Here is a 15,230-nt window from a genome sequence, read left to right as displayed (position 1 = left end):
CCCTGTAAGAAATGTGTCACTTTCACCCCTGGGAGCAGCTCAGCCATGCAAAGGGGCTGCCTGGGGCAGGACATTAGCCCTGGAGGGCAGGGGTGGGTGTGGCAGTGACATCACAAGGGCCTTTTGCAGCCCCTCAGCTTATTGGCTAAAGGAGGCTGGGAGGTGATGACCTCACAGAGAGTCCATGACAGTGGCCAGCCTAACTGCTTGGCCGACTGCCATGTGAACCACAACTCCATCCACCGCCAGCCCCCAGTGCTTTCCCCACCCAGCCCCACTGGGCTAGTGCTGAGTGCGCTACAGAGCTTCCTGTAGTGCTGCCCATGCAGGAGAGGGGAGGGGCAGTTAGAATCACCTAGCTCTGCCCCTTCTGAAAATGGCAAGTGTTGTCTTGGGAGAGGGGGAAAAGGAGGCTGAAGTAACCTATTGGGTCACAGCTGCTGTAACATGTGGTAATGAAGTGAGAAAAGTGACTAGGAAGCAACCATGTGAAACTTCAGGCTGGTTTCCCTGACTGGGAATTGAACCCAGGTCACAGCAAAGCCATGGGGGGGGGCTCTGATCTGGCCCCTGCCCTGCAGCCTGTCCCACCTGGCCATTGTCATGGACTCTCTGTGAGGTCACCACCTCCCAACCTCCTTTAGCCAATAAGCTGAGGGGCTGCGAAAGGCCCTTGTGATGTCACTGCCACACCCACCCCTGCCCTCCAGGGCTAATGTCCTGCCCCAGGCAGCCCCTTTGCATGGCTGAGCTGCTCCCAGGGGTGAAAGTGACACATTTCTTACAGGGACTGTTCTATTGGGCACCACCCCTTGGGCTGGGCAGGAGGGAGGGGGAGGCTCAAGGCAGGAAGTTGGGGGAGGGGTTGTGATAGGACAGTACCTGTAAGAAATTAAAATGTGGAGTGTGGGAGGCTCAAGGCAGGGTTTTGGGGAGTGTGTGAGAGTGGGGGCTCAGGGCAGGGGTGAGGATGTGGGAGGATATGGGAGTCAGGGCACAGGATTAGGGATGTGGGGGTGCTTGGGGCTGGGACTGTGTGTGAGTGTTGAATGGATCAATGGGACTAGATTCCCAGCTCCCTCTGCTCCGGGCTCCCTAAGGCCCTTTAACACACAAGGGTTTTCTCTGCAGCACGCTGAAGGGAGGAACCCCTGAGCCAGTGATGCCGCTTTGCCCAGGTTGGCAGGGACAGAAAGCAGGCCAGGTGCCCAGTAACCCCAGACAGATGTGCACATCTGCATGCGAGCAGCAGCTGTTGTGGGGCTCTAGAAATCTCCCCCTAGATCTAATTCCCCACATGCCAGGCACCAGTCAAAGCCAGGGCTCCGGGGTCTCAAGCAGAGCACTGCTGGGGGCGGATACGTGTCTATTTGAGGCAGGTTCCTCACTCCCACGTCCCAGACACGTACTGTGGCACAAAGACCAATGGTCCCTGCACAAAGTGTGTCACAGGGATAAGCGTTAGCCCCGGGAACAAGCATCACCCTGCAGAAGAGACACCCTTGGTCTGGAGCCAACAAACCCAGGAGCCACACAACTCAGGATCCCCAAGGGCACTGACACAGACTCCCTGGCACAGGACAATCCCAGGCCTCCGTTCTGCCGGCCAGCGGTTTCCCCTCTTCTGTTTCTTGTCAGCTCCCTGCAAAGCATCTCGCAAAGGTAGATGAGGGTGAGTGGAGATAAACCCAGCTTTGCTGTAGAGCGGCTGTTAGATGGGGAAAGAGAAAGAGAGGGGCCCCCTTGGCCTCCCTGAGAAACTCACACATGTAAGAAAACTGCCATTGGCGGTATTTGCATGGGTGTCAGGATGGCCGAGTGGTCTAAGGTGCCAGACTCAAGGATGTGTTTTCCCTTAGTTGGGTGTTCTGGTCTCCTGACACATCACCTGTTTTATATCTAGAGAGGTGACCTCATTTCCCCATCTCCCCTGACATTGTAGGAGCCCTTGCTCAGCATTTCTCTTAGGCTGCATCTACACAGCAGTGTTATTTGGGAATAACAATGGGAGCGTCTACACAGCAATTCCATTATTCTGACTTCGGTAACGCTCCATCCAGACCAGTGGTCTGAGGAGCCAGGAGGTTTCCTGGCTGCAGAAAGCCAAGCCCACAGGCAAAGACAGAAAAGTCCCAGAGCCACTTCCTACTCAGTGTCTCTGTGTCGCCCCCACACCTTATGTTTGCCATTGTCCAGACACAGGGGCCCAGATTCATCAATGCTCACAGGAAGTGCCTAGTTTGATGCTTCACCCCACAGCTCAGCAACAAACCTCCAAATTCCCCCTGTGCACTAGGAGCCAGGTTTCCTGTTTGAATTCTATGGGGCAGGCAACATCAGGCCTGGGCACTGGGATTAGTTACCAGAGGCCCTTGTTGCCCTAGGAAGGGGTGTGGCCAAAACACAGACCTCACTGTGAGCAGGATTTGAACCTGCATAGGGAAACCCTATTGGATTTCACAGCCAATGCCTTAACCACTTGGCCATAACAGCTGCAGGCAATGACAAGCCAGGGAAACTGGTAAATAATCCCAGTGCGCAGGCCTGACGTCTCCTGCCATAGAATTCACACAGCAAACCATTTCAACAGCTGTGCAGAGGAGTCCTGGCTGTTCTGGTCTTAGGCTGCCTTGGAGGTGAGTCCTGCTTCAAGGTCTTCTCTCCTCCTTCTTGGTCTTCCTTTCCCTTTTCCTTCCTCTTCTTTTCTCCCCTTTTCCTTCTTCTTGCTGGTCTCCTTGTTGGACCCCAGTTTACATAGAGAAACTCAATACTGCTTAGTTCTTCCTTAACCAATTATTTTAGTGTAATTTCACTCACCAATCAGAACATACTGTAACAGAATTACCTAACCAATCAAATCCCACTGCCTTAGTTGATTTACACCTAGCAAAATCAATTGTACAGCAAACAGAAACAGATCCAAACCAGACTATTACAGACAAACAACAGGTAAGTGAGGACAAGAATCATAGAATGCCAATTGCACAACCACAGCTATTGGTAAGCAGTCTTATGCCAGACAAAAGGCTACTGATTAAGTTTTCTCTACCCACCTACAGATCTGCTTCTTGCCTGATGACAGTGGGTGCCACTAGGATAAGATTCCTTCTCTCAGCCTAGTGTGACACTATTTCAATGTCATTTAGATGGAATGTGATCATGTGACTCCAGGCTTTGCAGCTGCTCTTCAGTCTGGCTGCAGAAGAAGGCTTTAGTTTAGACCTACTGAATAGCTATAGGCCTTTCCATAGGGTTATAGAAAAACTACATTGTTACATAGGATCTTTCCAGATCAAAGACAGCAGGATCCACAAGCACAGACCAAGGAAGGTAAACACAACTGTGAAGGGAATCAAACTTTCAATCTTCCGATCCCAAGTCAGATGCCGTATCTATTAGGCCACACAATCTTGCCTTACATAGAACTGGACTTCTTGAAATGTGTAGGTAGGTAAAAGTCTCCCTAGTCCATCAGGTTTTATTAATTTCCTTGTTTGGGGGTTTAGAAATCACGTCTGAGCTGGTGAATTATTTGTGTAACTAAGTATTGCAGCCCAGGGATTTTTCCTGAGTCTATGCAGTGGGGATGGGGCAGCAGGAGGGAGCCGGGAGAGCAGAGGCAGCCTGAGAGCTGAGAGTCCCAGGTGCCCACCAAAAACATCAGCTGTTTGTCCCATGCTGCAAGGGGCAGCGCTCAGGGCTCTGAACTTTGCAACCTGAGTTCAACTGTCAGTGGGATTTTCCTAGGCTGGTTGTTGCAAAACCCTCCTGCTTTAGGTTTCTTGTTCTCAGGCTGGTGAGAAGAGATTTTGTGCCTTCTGCTGGGTGTCTAATGTCCACTGGGGCTCGGTCTCTCATCTGGCTGGCTCAGATGAGCTGGAGCCATGAAACCCACCAGCCTGGCTAGAGATGCAGGGGGCTGAGTTTGTGTTTCTCGCTGCTTCCCCTGATGCCCTCAGGTCCGGTCCCAGCAGCTGCCAGACTCTGCCTATTTCCCCCTGGCCTCTGCTAACCCATCCATTGGGTGTGGAGCTATTGCCTTGGGCGTAGGAACAGTCTGGGAGAGGGAGCAGCACAAGTGAGAGGCAGGACCCAGATGCACTCGACCGGTTTGGTTCTTTTGGATCTGCCCCTTCTGCACCCCTGGAGACATTGAAACAAAAAAAGACCCATGAGAAGAACCCAGCTAGTTTTCTTTTGCTGTGACATGAATGGATCTAGCTCAGGGGTCCTTCTGCATGGGAAGCTCCCCTGTGCTCCTGGGTTCTTCTGCGATGCCACTCGCTTGGGGGAGCACAGGGCCTGACACTTGTAGACGGGCCAACATGGACAAACCAGCAGCACTCAGGCCCCCTTCGATAGCTCAGCTGGGAGAGTGGTGGACTGTCCTGCGTGCTTGGTAAGTGACCCTTAGGCTGCACTGCAATTGACAAAAAGATTGTGGGTATGAGCTGTTAATCACATTTCTTGGGCTGCACAGGCCTTGAGACCCCTCCAAGGCTGGAGGGAAATGGGGAACGGCTGCACTTTGGAATTCAAAGGTGTTGTCTGGGACCATAAGTTAGAACAGTTATAGAGACACTTTTTTTTTTCAGAAGAGGCTTTTCTGACATTTGGCCCATCTACACGGGCCCGAATGTGGGGAAAACCTCCTCTTTCAGAAGAGTCCTTATTCCTAATACAATGAGGAATACAGGGCTTCCGAAAGAACACGCTCACTTTTTTGGAAACTGATCTCAAAAAGTTGACCTGTTCCATGGACGGGGCAGAGTTTTTCCTAGATAGAAAAGTTATCTTGGAAAAACTCTATAGTGGGGTCATAGGCAAAACGGGCACCATGGCTTAGCTGGTTAAAGCACCTGCCTTGTAAGCAGTAGATCCTGGGTTCAAATCCCAGTGGTGCCTTGCTGTAGCCTTTGCTCAAGTTTTCCTGCATCCTTCTGGGACACAGAAGAGGCTTCTCTTGGCCACCCATGGAACTGCTGATTCAGGAAAAGGCTGATTGGGGAGGAGTGTTGGGAAGAAGGAAACCACAAGCCTGGAGCGGATGCAGAGGCTGCTGTGACTGGCACTGGCAAGGCAGGGCTCTGACTGCAATTGCTGGAACAGGAGAGCCAGCACCACACGCCCTTGTGATTCCCTGGGGGTGTCAGTGCCCAGAGAATCTGAGAGGGATGCAAATGTAGACACTCAACATTGTAAATGAAGCTGGGATTTAAATATCCTGCACTTCATTTGCATATTCACAGACCAATGCTATTTCGAAATACTTTATTTTGAAATACAAAACGCTGTTGAGATTTGCTTATTTTGGGAGAAAACCCTACATCAGAACTAACCCTTAAACCTCATTTCATAAGGGCTACGTCTACACTGGCCCCTTTTCTGGAAGGGGCATGTAAATTTCATGAGTCGTCGTAGGGAAATCCGCGGGGGATTTAAATATCCCCCGCGGCATTTAAATAAAAATGTCCGCCGCTTTTTTCCGGCTTTTAAAAAAGCCGGAAAAGAGTGTCTAGACTGGCCCCGATCCTCCGGAAAAAGTGCCCTTTTCCGGAGGGTCTTATTCCTACTTTGAGGGCACTTTTTCCGGAGGATCGGGGCCAGTCTAGACGCTCTTTTCCAGCTTTTTTAAAAGCCGGAAAAAAGCGGCGGACATTTTTATTTAAATGCCGCGGGGGATATTTAAATCCCCCGCGGATTTCCTTACGACGACTCATGAAATTTACATGCCCCTTCCGGAAAAGGGGCCAGTATAGACGTAGCCTAAGAGTAAGGGTGATTTAGAATGAAGGGTTTTCTTTCCAAAGAACTGTGTCTAGACAGCGCCTGTTATTTCAAAATTGGTTATTTCGAAATTTTGGTCAGACATGATTATGCAAATCTCCGCTTCATTTGCACTTTCTCTCAGCTGAATTTGCATTTCTGTCTTGAAAGAGGAATGACGTGTAGACAAACCCTCACATGGGGAGATGCAAAGATCAGAATTTTCCTGCCTCCCTCAGCTTGTCTGGCTACTTTGCCCATTTCCTGCCTCCCTGTGAAGCCCTACACAGGGCAGCCCTATAGCCAGGAACGTTTCCCAGGCAGGCTCAGCAGGGCCTGCATTGGTGTGCAGACGCCTTCGGGCCCCTCAAAGGGCAGTTCTGCTGTCTGCTTCCTTGGCTGGACCTTGGTGAGTCGAACGTCCCCCAAGTGTCCTCCAGAATAGTTGTGAGAACAAGGCGGAGACATTCCTGCCCCCGGCACAGCTGGCCTGGTCACTCCAACCCTGCTGCTTCAGCCCCCTGCCAGTCTCATTCCTACTCTTCCCTGCCACCCCATCTTTTAAGTGGCGTACCGGGCAACGTTCTCACGATGATCTAACAACCCTTCAATGATGGGAATGCCCAGCCTCTTGTTCTTAGTCACTGAGCCTGCCTCTTTCTAGTACAAACTCCCTGTCCCAAAGGCAGAGCTGCAAGCAGCTCAAACTCTGTTGCATTTAAGAGCAGCCTCTGGAGTCAGATCCTGCAGCTTTAAGCAGAGCTCCAGTATGAAATCCAGGGAGTTCAAACTCTCCCACAGCCTTGCCAGTCACAGTGGCCTCTGCAGCCACTCCAGGCTTGTGGTTGACTCCTCCCCAATCAGCTTTTTCCTGAACCAGCAGCTCCATGGGTGGCCAGGGGAGCCCTCTTCTTTGACCCAGATGGACCTAGGAAAATGTGAGCAAAGGCTACAACAAGGCACCACTGCGAGTTGCACCCAGGATCTCCTGTTCACAAGGCAGGTGCTTGAGCCAGCTGAGCCATGGTGCCCTCCCCGGACACGGTCACTCGGTTTATGGTCCAGGACAACACCTTTTACACAAAAAATGAGGCGTAACATTAGTTTGAACCACGGGCTTTGGTTCGAACTACCGTTTCCTGGTGTGCACTTCATGGTTCGAATCAGGTGTGATTCGATCTAGTGCGCCAGGCGAGATCTTGCTAATGAAGCATGGGACATTAAAATCCCTGCTTCATTAGCAATTTCAGTCGCCTACATTTGCATCCCTAGTCCGAAGTAGGAAGCAAATGTAGACGTACACAAACAGCACTCCGAACTGAGCCCATTAAATAACAGAATATTTAAGTTCCATCATAAAGTGTAACAACGATTTCATTTCATGTAGCGATATGAATCATCATTGCTTGTATGCTAAATCAAGAAAATGAACAATTTTGTTTTATGCCTCAAAGGAACAGATCCGTGTAAGATACCGAATGGCTACGGAATGTGTTGCAGTGTTAATGTTCTTTGTAGTTGATTTCATACTAAATACATGAAGTCATGTACCTTGTTAATTATCCCTTGTTTCAGTATTTTTTCTTCTATAAAATTATGAAACTATATTTAGCTAAGCTGTTTGTGAGTAACTGGCGGGTACCACAGTAGCACACATCCACACAAGCGCAAACGACCTCACTAGTGGTGCACATTATGAAACTCACTCCACCCATGGATGGAAAATCTCACAGGGAACACGGCCCCCTGCCCATCTTCTCTCCCCCCCCCCATAGGCAGCTACAGTCCCTTTCAGCCACTAGGAGACCCCGGGAAGAGAGGTAGGAGTGGGGCCAAGTGCAAGTCAGTCTGGGGGGGGGGCAGGCAAAGCTCATCTTGCCTTTCAGGGCCACTGGCAGCAGCATCGCTCTTGTGCACTGCTGTGGAGAAAAACATGCCTGAGAGAAGAGGCAGCATCAGAATCCTTGCAGCAGTTGCCGAAGTAGCTCAGTTGGGAGAGCGTTAGACTGAAGATCTAAAGGTCCCTGGTTCAATCCTGGGCTTTGGCAAAAGCCTTTGCCAACATGGCTTAGTCTGTTTTGGCATCTCTCCATCTCTGGTAAGCAGACATCTGCAGTCAGAGTTCAAAGGCTGAGCCAAGAGGCCAGGAACAATGTCATAAAGCTGATGGTATTTCAGGGTTAGAACCTGGAGAGGGGATTTCATGCCACCTCAGAGATTGTTGACACAGTAGAACAGGGCTCTTGGCTTCAGCTGCTCCCAGCCTTGCTTCTCTGTTTTTAATTCCATGCCCCCAGGAAGGAACATTAAGAGAGCCTGCCTCGGATTAATTGTGAGGCTTCCCCATAATTGAGGACATGCTGTTTCTATTTTCTTAGACTGGAAGTTATTAAGTCGATTTAAGCAATTTCAAAATAGTTTCCAAGTATAGACATGCCCTTATAGTCCTGGTCTTCACAACATCCTCTGGCAAGGAGTTCCACAGGTTGACTGCGCTTGTGGGAAGAAATTCTTCCTTTTGTTTGTTTTCAACCTGCTAATATCATGGCACATCCTTAGTTCTTCTATTATGGGAACAAGAACAATCCCTTTCCTTATTTACAGTCTCAACAACAGCCATGATGTATAGACCTCTATCTTATCTCCACTTTGTCTCCACTTTTCTAAGGTGAAAAGTCCCAATCTCTCCTCATATGGCAGCTGATCCAAACTTTCATCATTTTTGTCGTGCTTTTCTGGACTGTTTCCAATGCCAATGGGAGCTGCCTGCATGAAGCCCTCCCCCCTCCACTCAGGCTCTTATTCCTCCAGGCACCTGACACCTGCAGCCTGTGCAGGGAAGGAGCTGCGTGGGAAATAGTGGATCACAAGTTGAATATGAGTCAACAGTGTGATGCTGTTGCAAAAAAAGCAAATATGATTCTAGGTTGTATCAACAGGTGTGTTGTAAGCAAAACTCGTGAAGTCATTCTGCCGCTCTACTCTGCACTAGTTAGGCCTTAGCTGGAGTACTGTGTCCAGTTCTGGGCGCCACATTTCAAGAAAGATGTGGAGAAATTGGAAAGGGTACAGAGAAGAGCGACAAGAATGATTAAAGGTTTAAAGAACGTGACCTATGAAGCCAGGCTTCATGAACTGGGCTTGTTTAGTTTGGAAAAAAGAAGATTAAGGGGGGACATGATAGCGGTTTTCAAATATCTAAAAGGGTGTCACAAGGAGGAAGGAGAAAATTTGTTCCTCTTGGTTACTGAGGACAGGACAAGGAGTAATGGGCTTAAAGTGCAGCAGGGGAGGTTTAGATTGGACATTAGGAAACAATTCCTAACTGTCAGGGTGGTCAAATATTGGAATAAATTGCCAAGGGAGGTGGTGGAATCTCCCTCTCTGGAGATATTTAAGAACAGGTTAGATAGACATCTGTCAGGGATGGTGTAGGTGGAGCTTGGTCCTGCCTTGAGGGCGGGGGGCTGGACTCGATGACTTCTCGAGATCCCTTCCTGTCTTATTATTCTATGATTCTATGAAATGTGCTGGGCTGTTGGCCAGGGCTCAGCCAGGTGAGTCTCCCAGCCAGACCCTGCCTCTGACACCCCAGTCCCTCCTTTGGCTGGACCTTGGCAAGTCCAACATCCCCCAAGTGGTGGTGGCCTGCGGTGGCCTCCAGAATAGTTGTGAGCATAAGCTCGGCTTTCTGGCCTGAGTCCTGCCAAGCTCTCAGCCTTTCCCCTTGTTTTTGCTTCCCTGTCCATAGCAAGAGGCAGAATCAGAGCAAGTCAATAAATTGAACAACCCTTATCCACAGGGACAGCTGACTGTGTGACACAAGGAAGAGAAGTTACCAAACCCAGCAACCCTGTGGCCAGCATACGGCTTGAACCCACAACCTTGGAGTTATTAGTACCATGATCCAACCAACAGAGCTAGCCAGCCCTAAGAAAATGCATGTGACAAGTGGCCCTTTCAAGAAAGGCGCCTCAGACAGTTGCAGCGACATTTCTGCAGCTGCTGAGGGCTCTTCTCTGATAGGTCCACTAGCAACTCACTGTGACATGGGCTGGCTAGTCCAGCTGGTTTGAGGTTTAGTCAAGGTGGCTGGCGATCGACATGGCGCACTGAGACTCAGGGGAAACAAGCAGCCAGAATCTCTTGCTGCCAGCATCTTGCTGCCCAGCTCCTACCCTGTCAGCAGCAGCCACAGCCCCTTTCAACCACTGGATCAGCACGGGAAGGGAGGTGGGAATGGGGCCATTCCGCTCACAGCGCACTACATCATATCCTGCATGTGCAGGCTGCCTGCACACAGTATCCCAGCCTGCACATGCTAGCAGCCGGCCGCTGAGCACAGGGAGTGGCTCCGGCAGTGGTGAGGGCTTCATGTGCAGTAGTAATTCACATTTTCCTAGGTCCTCCTGGCTTAGCTGGCTACAACACTTGTACTACAAATAAGAAATCTTGGGATCAACTCCCAGTGGTGCCATCTTGTAGATTTTGATCACATTTTTCTATTTCCTTCTGGGACACAGAAGAGGCCTCCCCTGGCCACCCATGGAACTGCTGGTTCAGGAAAAGGCTGATTGGGGAGGAACATTGGAAAGAAGGAAACCACAAGCCTGGAGCAGGTGCAGAGACTGCTGTGCCTGGTACTGGCAAGGCAGGGCTCTGACTGCAATTGCTGGGACAGGCGAGCCGGCGCCAAGTGCCCTTGTGATTCCCTGGGGGTGTCAGTGCCCAGAGACCCTGCAAGTGCAACCTCTGCAGCTCCTGCAACCGGGGAGAGTGACTCTCGTCCCCCCTACCTTGGGATGGGCAATGGCAACAGGTGGAGGAGCTGGGAGAGAAGTCCCAGAGAGCGGCCCCATGGCTAAGCTGGCCAAGCAGCTGCTGAGTGTGGGGGAGGTGAGGGAGGCAGCCCCCAGTGGTGCCTGGCCAACGTGTCTGCTATTCCTGACATCCCTCCCTATGTAGCTGGAGTTGGCCATGTCCCCACAGTGGGAAGCCAAAGGGGACAAAGAGCAGAAGTGCTGGAAGCTGGTGGGGGTGGCCTCTGGGTTTGATTTAGTGAGTCTTAGTTGGACTTGCTAAATCAAACGCTGTAAGATGGATTGTGGCCATTCATCCCCAGCTGGACATGGTCCTTGTTCTTCTGCAGGACATGGCCAAAGGAGAGTAAGGACGAGCTAATGGGCATCCAGATAAGATCACACCTTGTTGAATGGATGGAAACAGAAACCAGACACACACACAGAGTCGGGTTGAATTGGTTCCAGCTGAGGGGCGGGTTTGCCTGGTTTATGTGCATTGGCACTAGAGCACGTGAGGGGTTTGTGGTCATTTGAAGAATCCCTGTTCAATAGAAATCCAAAGTGTGACGCACCTGGGGATGTAAAAGTTTCATTTAAATTGATGAACTTTTTACGGGGGCACTTGTTACACCCCCAGAGCAACCATATGTTTGCATCCAGCGTTGGGAATGGAGCAGGAAACGAGGCTTTTGTGTGACTCACATCTCAGGTGGGAGGGGCCCTCACTGACCCCCAGAGTGTGACTGGTCCTAACAAGGAATTTGCCCTGAAAGCAGCAGAGCTGGGGCAGGACAGGGAGTCCTGGGAGATGAAGCAGCTGGAGGGAGCCAGGAGAGCAGAGGCCAGCCTGAGAGCTGAGAGTCAGAGGTGCCCACTGCACTTTCACACCACAGGTCCCATTGTGTAAGGGGCAGCACTCAGGACTCTGAATCCTGCAATCTGAGTTCAAATCTCAGTGGGACCTGCTGAGCCTCAGCTGGTTGTTACAAGGTTCAGGTGCTTTGGCTTCCATGCCCTACCATGCAACAAAGAGAGTTTTGTTCCTCTTGCTGGGTGTCTGAGGCCCCTGGAGCTCCATCTCCAGACTGAGCAGGTGGGTGGGAAGGGCCTGATGCCATCACAGCTGCAGGGCAGGTCACCCACCTGACCCCTGAGCTCAGCCCTTGCTGGAGGCAGCCAGACAGTGTGAGCGGGTCAGAGGGGGGATTTGGGGAAGGGTCCTGAGTCCTGGCTCCCAGCCACGCACCTTGGCACGAAGACCAATGGCCCCTGCACAAAGTGCATTGTGGGAATAAGAGTTGGGGAAGCAGGAAAGGGGCCGGCCCCTCAGCACCAGGGTGCAGGCAGGAGAAGATGGGAGTGAATCCTGCTACCTCTGCCATGGCTTGGCCCAGGAGGGCTGGGGTCCAGCAGCTTTTCACCCCAGCTTTGTGGGAGGCCAAGTAGGAAGGGGCCTCTGGAGGCTCATAGCCCCCTGGCCTGCTGTGTCTGTGGAAAGGGGGGGAAGAGGACACACACTTGTCACTGGGGAACAGGGCACATGGATCCCACTCGTTCCTGCAGAAAATGAAACAGGCTGAGCATTTTGCAGAGAACAGGCCAGAGCCCTTCTCCTGTCCCTGGAGAGATGGAAATGGGGCCGTTCCTTGTGAGGAAAGAAGTGGGTGTGTTGGGAGTGGGGTTCGAGTTCAAACCTCTCCACAGACCAGAACTCCACATTAGTGGCAAGAAAGAGCCTTGAGTCAGGCAGTGGAGAACACTTGGCTCCTGTTACCCTGAGATGGGATATTAGGAAACTTTTCCCACACAGCCTGGCTAGCTCACTTGGTAGAACATGAGACTCTTAATCTCAGGGTCATGGGTTTGAGCCCCATGCTGCGCAGTGCCTTTCCTTAGCTCACATTCTCAGCCTGTGAGAAGTTGGCTCTTAGTTTTCACCACGGTTTTAGAAAGAAAAAGACTAGTCCTGGGGGTCCAGCTTTAGTAGAACCAAAGAGAGAACCAACTGCAATTTCCATCTTCTGAGGAGAAGGGAAGAGGATTTTCTTCTCCTCCGTTCTAGCCACATCAGCCCAGGGAGGAGAAAAAATAACCCTCCGCCCGCTGATTGTCCCCTGTCAGCTTCTGTAGTTTCACCTCCTTCCACAGCAGCTCCAGCTTTGAGCTACAAATCTCAAGGGGCTGGTGAGGAAATTAGGCGCGTCCCTGAGAACAAGAGGTGGAGTGTTCACAAGGAGCATTCCCCTCCCCTGCAGAGCAGGGAGTTAGAAAGAGCCAGGAACAGAACAGTCAGACAAGTTCCATCCCTTGAAATGTGTTTCTGTGGTGTAGTTGTTATCCCGTTTGCCCAACACGCAAGAGGTTCCTGGTTCAAAGCCAGGCAGAAACACAGGGTCTGCTCTTATTGCGGTGCCCAGGTAACTGCAGCTGCTGCTCACCAGCCTGTTGATGAGCCCGATGCTCATGTGACAGGGGGGGGGGAAGATAACGTCAGCTGATAATGCCCCTGGGTGCCAACCTGGGGAAGCCAGATAAATTAGGCCAGGCAGCTGCTTGTGCCTTGGCCTCCCCTGCCCTGGGAGGCTGGTGCATTGGGCCGGCTCTGCCTGCTGCCTCCCTTGTGTGACTTGCCCAGTGTAACAGGCCAAATGTCAGAAAAGCCTCTTCCCTGCCCCCCCCAAAAAATAGCAAAAGGAAAAGCTGCACAAATTGGGTTTTGAAATTTGCGTAGCTTTTCCCAGAAGAGCAGTGTAGGGCAGACATAGCCTGAGTGTTGCTCAGCACTGGTAGGAGACAGGGAGGGACAAAATGATCTAATGGCACCTGAAGCCTTTCAGAACAACTCCCAGCCCCAACCGCAAGAACCAGCCCTTCCCTCCATCCTCACTGGGGTCTGCTGGGAACTGTCTGGACTCAAGCCCACCCCAGTTTCACCCTAAGGATTGCCTGTTCTGTAAAAGCTGCGCCCTGGAAATGAGAAAGCAGCTAAAGTGACACTCGTGGGACTTGAACCCACAAACTTTGAATGTCTAGCTGGGCTCACATGAATCACTGCAGCTTAAAATAGTGATAGAAAAGTAGCCATGTTAGTCTAGGGTAGCTGAAACAAAATACAGAAAAAAACCAGTTTCTTGCCATTTTAACTCAGAAAGGACATTATCTCAATGACTTAATTACCTGCATCCTGCTTCAAAAGCCTTTTAAAACTGCACTTTAAAGGGAATCCTCTGAACTGTTATTCATGCTAAAATTCGACACTTTACGGCGGGGTCCTAACAAAGACTCTAGTTATCTTACCCATTACAAAGATAGCTTCCCCAATTATCACCTCTAATATCATTAGCTCATAGACATTTACCTTCCCCCCCGCATCCCCGTTCTGTTCTGAAATTTGATTTGTCCTTTTCATATGTGTTCGGTTTTTTTAATTATATCCGTTGATATATATGGTTGTGACAATTTTCTTCCACTATTTGATCTGAGGAAGTGGGTCTGGCCCACGAAAGCTCATCATCTAATAAACCATCTTGTTAGTCTTTAAAGTGCTACATAGTCCTGTATTTTGTTGCAGCTTAAAAGTCCAACTTGCTTTCCATTGCACCACAGAGCCTGATATCTCCACTCTCTGCTTTGCAGCATGGCAATTGCTGGTGGCAAAGAAAGGGGAGCAAGGTCTGTCTCTCTTGGGAGAGCAGGTAAGAAAAGGGGGGGGGGGTCACTGCCTCTCGCATGCTAAGCAAGCACATTACCACTTGAGCTAATTCCCCTGCTGCATTTACAGAGGCCTTCTTGGAGGCTCTTCCCTTCTCCACAGGGACGTCTGTCATCTAGGTCAGTTAGTTGTGGGAAAGGAGAAGGCCCCAAAAAAGCCTCAAGGGCAACTCTCAAGGAGACTCCCTGCAGCAAAGCCATGGGGGGGCTCTGAGATGGCCCCTGCCCTGCAGCCTGTCCCACCTGGCCACTGTCATGGACTCTCTGTGAGGTCATCACCTGCCAAAATCCATTAGCCAATAAGCTGAGGGGCTGCAAAAGGCCCTTGTGATGTCACTGCCACACCCACCCCTGCCCTCCAGGGCTAATGTCCTGCCCCAGGCAGCCCCTTTGCATGGCTGAGCTGCTCCCAGGGGTGAAAGTGACACATTTCTTATAGGGAGTCCTGGGAGATGAAGCAGCTGGAGAGAGGCCAGGAGAGCAGAGGCCAGCCTGAGAGCTGAGAGTCAGAGGTGCCCACTGCACTTTCACACCACAGGTCCTATGGTGTAAGGGGCAGCACTCAGAGCTCTGAATCCTGCAATCTGACTTCAAATCTCAGTGGGACCCACTAAGACTCAGCTGGTTGTTACAAGGTTCAGGTGCTTCAGCTTCCATGCCCTGAGGTTCAACAAAGAGAGTTCTGTTCCTCTTGCTGGGTGTCTGAGGCCACTGGAGCTCCATCTCCAGACGGAGCAGGCCGGCGGGAAGGGCCTGATGCCATCACAGCTGCAGGGCAGGTCACACCCCTGAGCTCAGCCCGTGCTGGAGGCAGCCAGACAGTGTGAGCGGGTCAGAGGGTGGATTGGGGGAAGGGTCCTGAGTCCTGGCTCCCAGACACGCACCTTGGCAGAAAGACCAATGGCCCCTGCACAAAGCGCGTGCCGAGCCAGACTGTGACTAGACAGCCCG

General features: G+C 51.1%; 2 non-coding genes across 2 annotated transcripts; both read left to right on the top strand.

Annotated features, from left to right (window-relative positions):
* The first annotated feature begins 4,831 nt into the window (after positions 1-4,831).
* TRNAT-UGU (transfer RNA threonine (anticodon UGU)) lies at positions 4,832-4,905 on the top strand. The gene has a single exon. It is a non-coding gene; the product is annotated as a tRNA-Thr (tRNA).
* A 2,836-nt stretch (positions 4,906-7,741) lies between these two features.
* Positions 7,742-7,814, top strand: TRNAF-GAA (transfer RNA phenylalanine (anticodon GAA)). The gene has a single exon. It is a non-coding gene; the product is annotated as a tRNA-Phe (tRNA).
* Positions 7,815-15,230: the final 7,416 nt, after the last annotated feature.

The sequence above is a fragment of the Pelodiscus sinensis genome, chromosome 19 (genome assembly GCF_052426305.1).
Source record: "Pelodiscus sinensis isolate ZL-2025 chromosome 19, ASM5242630v1, whole genome shotgun sequence".
NCBI classification, from domain to species: domain Eukaryota; kingdom Metazoa; phylum Chordata; order Testudines; family Trionychidae; genus Pelodiscus; species Pelodiscus sinensis.
The sequence above is the reverse complement of the archived record's forward strand: the minus strand, read 5'-3'. Positions and strand labels throughout refer to the sequence as shown.